Below are 5604 nucleotides of genomic sequence, written 5' to 3'. Positions count from 1 at the left end.
GTGTGAGTGTGTGTGTGTGAGTGTGTGTGTGTGAGTGTGTGTGTGTGTGTGTGTGCGTGTGTGTGTGTGTGTGTGTGTTAGAGTGAGGAATGAGCAGGGTCAAAGGAAGGAGTTGTTGCATTTGCTGAGTCCATTGCTTAAAAGGCTGCTGTTTCTTTCTTTCTCTCTCCTCTTTTCATTTGAGACAGGTTCTCACTTTGTAGTCCAGTCTAGCCTCCAACCTGCTATTGGTCCTCTGGCCTCAGCCTTTACGTGTTAGGGTGACAGGCGTGCACCACCTTGCTGGGCCAAGTGTCCTTTCTTTCTGAGAAACTTTGGAGGCTCCCTAGAGGAACAACTGAGATCGGCTGCTAGCTCCAGATTCCCATGAATGAGAGAGATGTATGGTTCTCTCAAGCCTTCTCACTAAGGCTACTTGGAAGGAAGTCCCCACACCCTGAAGCAAAGCAAAATCAAGGCCTGAACTTTCTAAGTAATTCAGCAGGCACAAACAAACCTAATTTAAGTTCTTTCCAACTTCACTGCAGCTCTCTTGCTCTTAGGTAGTTCTGAACCCTGGGTTCTGCCTAGCCTAGGGTCATGATGACATGAATAAAAGCTGATCACTGCAATGGGTCCAACAGAACACACTGTGTTGAAGCAGAGCCCAGAGAAAAGAGAACTTCCCCAGGAGTGGGAAAGTCTAGCTTTCTGTGCACACAGAGATGAGCCTGAAGAGGGTATCCTGGCATGCCACGGGACATCCAGGAACAAAGCCCCAAGTCCCCTATTGAATGCAGTGAGCCCCACTCCATTGAAACCATAGCCCACTGTAGAACTCAGCAGGGAGCTCTCTGAACAGATACAAGACAACTAGAGAACTAGTTACCAGAGTTGCTGGGTCCCATGAGGCAGCTTTCTGGAGTGGGGACACACAAATTCTTATAGACTCAGACAGTGTCTTTAAAGCATTTTCTGTCACACATTCAGCTTTGGTCTGTGTATGCAGTGTTTCCTATGCCTCTTAGCACCAAAGCTGGGAGCTTGACAAGATTGAGAGTAAGAAAAAAAAGAGAGATGCAGTAAATGCTCAGCTGCCCACCAGGAAAGGCCTCTACCACACTGCAATACAATCCAGACCCTGACTCCCTCCTCAGAGAAAACTCTGGCCTCAAGAGAACTTTCTCCTTTCACATCAGAAATAGAAAGCAAAGGACCATGAGATCGGTCATCAGAAGTGTCTTACCCTGCCCAGAGAAAAAGCCCAGTGCGCGCACCTCGGAGTCCGCAGTCAGAATCGCCTTTTTCTCCAGACAGATTCCAGCGTTCGCACTGGCTCAGCCGGGACAAATTCCTTAGGAGTCTCGGGACTGGAGACTGTGATGTCACCGCAGGCCCTCCCTCTGTTCCCTAAAAGGCCATTCACACCGAGAAGGACTTTAGTCCCCTTCAGAGAAGCCTGGCCCCTCCCTAGTCAGCCCAGGATGGGAGGGCAGTTGTTTTCCTGCCAGAGGCAATGCTCGTGGCCTTGTCAGGCTTGGAGGCTAAGCAGGGGAAGAGCAAAAGCCTGGAGGTGCTGATGTGTCCTGTTATTGGTGCTTCTTTGAAATTCAGATATGGGCTGGCGCTCGCTATTGAGTCTGTAAAAATCTGAAGGATTCTGGACAAGTGACAGTCTTTTTTTATTCTTTTACACAAGATCTCACTGAGTAGTCCTGGCTGGCCTCACTATATAGACAAAAGTGGCCTCTAATCAATGAGATCCCTCTGCCTCTCCTCCCTCAGGTTGAAGTTAAAGATATGTGCCACCTACCACACCAAGCTAAACACAGGGCCGTTTGTATAGCAACACTCAAAGGAAAAAAGAGGTAACAGAAATGAATATTTAATACAGCTGAAACCAGACGGTATATATATGCAACGAATGTGTCCTGGTTAGGGTGTCTAGTGCTGCAATAAAACACCATGACCAAAAACAACTTGGGGAGGAGAAGGTTTATTACAACTCAGAACTCACAGGTCACACTCCATCACTAAGAAAAGTCAGGGCAGAAACTCAAGGCAGGAACCTAAACTTGTGTCAAGTTAACAAAAACCAACCAGTATACAATGCGATAGTCAACTTCTAATGTCCCACATGATCTCACAAGCACTTTCTATGTTATTTAAAGGTTTCTATACAATTACTTATTAATTCATTTGTTTTTGTGGTGCTAAGAATAGGACCCAGGGCCTTGTACATGCTAGGCAAGTGTTCTAACCATGAGTTCATCCTTAACCCTTCTACTAATGTGGCTATTGTTTTAAAATTTGTTACAGGACCTCACTGAAATACTCAGACTGACACTGAGCTCACTCTGCAGCCTATGCAGGCCTTCGACTTGTGGTTCTCCTCCTTCAGTCTCTCAAGTGTCTGGTATTAATACAATGTATTTTAAATGGGTATATGATAGCTCACAGAATCCTGAGTGAGGTAGCCTCGCCACTGAATAAAAATGATAGATATAGATAGATAGATAGATAGATAGATAGACAGACAGATAGACAGCAGACATGACTGTTCCTGAGAGGTTTAGGTTTTTATTATAGATATAAGATATAGATATAAGAGAGGCAGAAATGTCTAGAAAAGTCCAGCTGGACCTTGCCGGCAGACTGAGCTGGGCCATGAGAGGAGAGGGCTAAGTGGGGAGTGAAAAGAGCTGGGGCTGGAGAGTTCAGGGTAGGAGATAGGGTATACCAAGCAGAAGGACCCTGTAATAGGTAGGGACTGAGGAATGCTGGGAGAACCTGGCAACCAGAGTCAGTTTTGATATGTTAATGGACACACCTCAGTTAGCCATTTGTCCTGGGTTTGAGACCTAACAATCACTCCATAGCTAACCAAGAAAAGAGCAATATTTGCTTTGGGTAGAGATGCCTGAACCAAATGCAGCTGGTTCCCTGGCTTGTTCTGTCAGAATCAGATTCTATAACTGCGTAAGTATCCTGGAGCAGTGCCCACTCTCTGAGGACACTCACTGGCTCCTAACCCTGCTTACAGGTCCTGCGCATCTCATTCCCTGGAACTTCAGGATGACCTGGAAAAAAATTCAGGGCCTAGCTGAGACTCTGGCTGCCTGGAAAGTGAGTCAGAATCCCAGGTCAACACCGTGATGAACTCATTTTCTTTAGTGAGAGAGACAAAGAAAGAACATCGGGTTTACAGTAAACTGGGTGGGAAAAGGACATCAAGGCTATTACACGTCCCGAGAGGCCAGCTGGTCTGGGGTCAATCTGAGAGCAATTTGTTCTGGTGACAGAATAAACGGCCCATGGATTGCAAGCAGGGCTCCCCAGGGACCTTTCAGGACCCTCCTGGGCACAAAGGTGAAGAGAAGAATAAGCACAGGGGCTGGAACCCAAGCAGGGAGGCTTCCTTTGACAGGGAAGTTAAAGCCTTCTCTACAGATACTTATCTAAATGACATTTCTACAATGTGCTACATTTGGATATATCAAGGAATTTCCTAAAGCCTGACCCAGTAATACCAGAGCTCCTGGGGAACTCTTGGACCCTTTGGAATAACTGGAATGTTCCGCTGTGTAGCCGAAAGGCACTTCAAGACACCACTTAGCAGTCTTATGCAAGATGAGATGGGAAACACACTGAGGAAACGGCACTGGTCTGCTCAAGCATGAGGGACCAGTACTGGCCATGGGGTTCTAGACACTCAGGAGGCTGAAGCAGAGGGATCCCCTAAGCTCAGGAGCCTGGGGGCAGCCTGGGCAAGAGCAAAGGAAACAAAGAATGAGGAATCATGAGGACTTCCAGATCACTGTGAGGCAAGGATGCTATCTGGGACCCACGATATCATCACATCCACCCTATTGTATCAGTGGGAGATCTGTAGGAAAATAACTTAAACTCTTCAATATGCACAAAAGAGAAAACAGTCGTAGCTTTAAAGCACTATTTTCCATGAAACGCGCATGCTTATGACCTGGAGCCCATTGGATGCAATGGCTCTCACTAAGTGCACATTTGTTCATATGCAAGCATGTAAGTGTGCACTCTCACAGGCTTAAGTTCTGTCCTCCTCACAAGTTCATGTTCACCTAATGCCCAGAAGCCTGGCTTATGACTTGAGCCATTACAAATAACATTAGCAACAATAGCAATAACAATAGGAGTCTTCACAGAGTTTAAGTGAGGTCATAAGGGTGGGTCCCAACCGGGGAAGAACAGAGGTAACTCAGACAGAGAGGTGTGTAGTGTCACAGAGAAACAATAACCACTCATCAGCCAGATGGGACTAAAAAAGAGGCTTCCCTGAACCCTTAGAAAGAACCAACCAGAAGGGCACCCTGCATGCACTCTGACCTCTACAATTATGAAAGTATACATTGTGTTGCCTAGCTACTGAAGGTGGTACCTTGTCGGTGTAGTTCCATCAAAGCAATGCACACATGTATGCTCATGAACTCATATTCACACACACACACACACACACCACACATACACATATCTAGGCATACACATTCCCCAGCTGCAAAAAAGAGGGCAGAGCTTAGAAAAAAACAACCCAGTAGCAAATTCACTGTTACGAAATGGTTCTGTCCTCAGAGGTGAAGTGAGAAATGAAACAGACTAGCTGGGGTTAGGTTTTAGAAGTATAACCTGAGATGACCCATTGGTGACAGTAGAGTCCTGACACAGAAATGGTCAGAAGTCTAGCAGCTTTGTCCTCCAGTCAGCTCCAGCACAGTCTCTGAGCCTGGGGGTGGGAGCATTTTCTGAGTTTAAAAAACTTTATACTGCCACTTTAATTCTTTATGTAACTTTACACTGGAAAAAGGGAAGCCATTTTGAATCTTGGTCCTGTTTGACTGGTGCATTCTTTACTTTCTTTGAAAAGAAGCTAAAGGAAGAGTGGGGGGCTGTATTCCGCCTCAGTATTCTAGAGTAGTGCCCATCACAGTGAAAAAGTCAGAGCAGCAGGAACAGAAAGCCTCTGGCTACGCTGGGTCCATAGTCAGAGAGCAGAGGGCTGGTCCTCAGTTTGCTTTCTCTTTTTCAGTCTAGGACACCAATCCATGGGTTTGTGCCACCCACATTGAGGGTAAGTTTTTTTGCACCTCAAACCTAATTTACAAACCTCTACAGATGTCCCAAGAGATTTGCCTCCTGGGTGATTCTAGATGCATCAAGTTGTTAGTGTTAATATTACAGTTGAGAAACAAAGTGAAAAATTTGAAGACCCAGCAGTTAAGTTTGAAAACAGTGGATACAGTTTTCAAACTTAAGCAAGCATCCATCAGCATATGCCAGGTGGGTGCTGTATTTCCTTAGACACCTTCTAGCTAATCTTCCATTAGATAGAGATTCTTATCCTCTGTAGAGAGGACAGTCCAGGTCATCGTGCCCAATACTCCACAGAGACATACAGCTAGTCAATAATAGAGCTTTGGCTAGCGTTTACAGTCCAACCCAAAGAAGGAGCTCTGCAGGCAACAGTGGGGGAGGGAGATAGATACAGGAAATACCCAGAGCTACCAAAGAAGAGGCAAGAGGAGCAGCATCTTTAAAGCTTCAGCAATGCGGCCAGGTGGTGGTGGCGGCACACGCCTTTAATCCCAGCACTTG

General features: G+C 46.1%; 1 protein-coding gene across 5 annotated transcripts in view; it reads right to left on the bottom strand.

Annotated features, from left to right (window-relative positions):
- Akap2 (A-kinase anchoring protein 2) overlaps positions 1 to 5604 on the bottom strand; it is a 137673-nt gene that overhangs the window by 45317 nt on the left and 86752 nt on the right. Inside the window, exon 1 of one of the 5 annotated variants that reach the window (XM_028779892.1) lies at positions 1257 to 1348. The exons of 3 other annotated variants lie outside the window; for them this stretch is intronic. The gene's annotated coding sequence lies outside the window, so the exon portion shown is untranslated. Of the gene's footprint in view, positions 1 to 1225; positions 1349 to 5604 lie in introns of those variants that run through there. One more of the 5 variants, XM_028779890.1, reaches the window with a different exon arrangement.

The sequence above is a fragment of the Grammomys surdaster genome, unplaced genomic scaffold (assembly GCF_004785775.1).
Source record: "Grammomys surdaster isolate TR1022 unplaced genomic scaffold, NIH_TR_1.0 363, whole genome shotgun sequence".
In the NCBI taxonomy this organism is placed as follows: Eukaryota; Metazoa; Chordata; class Mammalia; order Rodentia; family Muridae; genus Grammomys; species Grammomys surdaster.
This window is presented reverse-complemented; position numbering and strand designations above follow the sequence as displayed.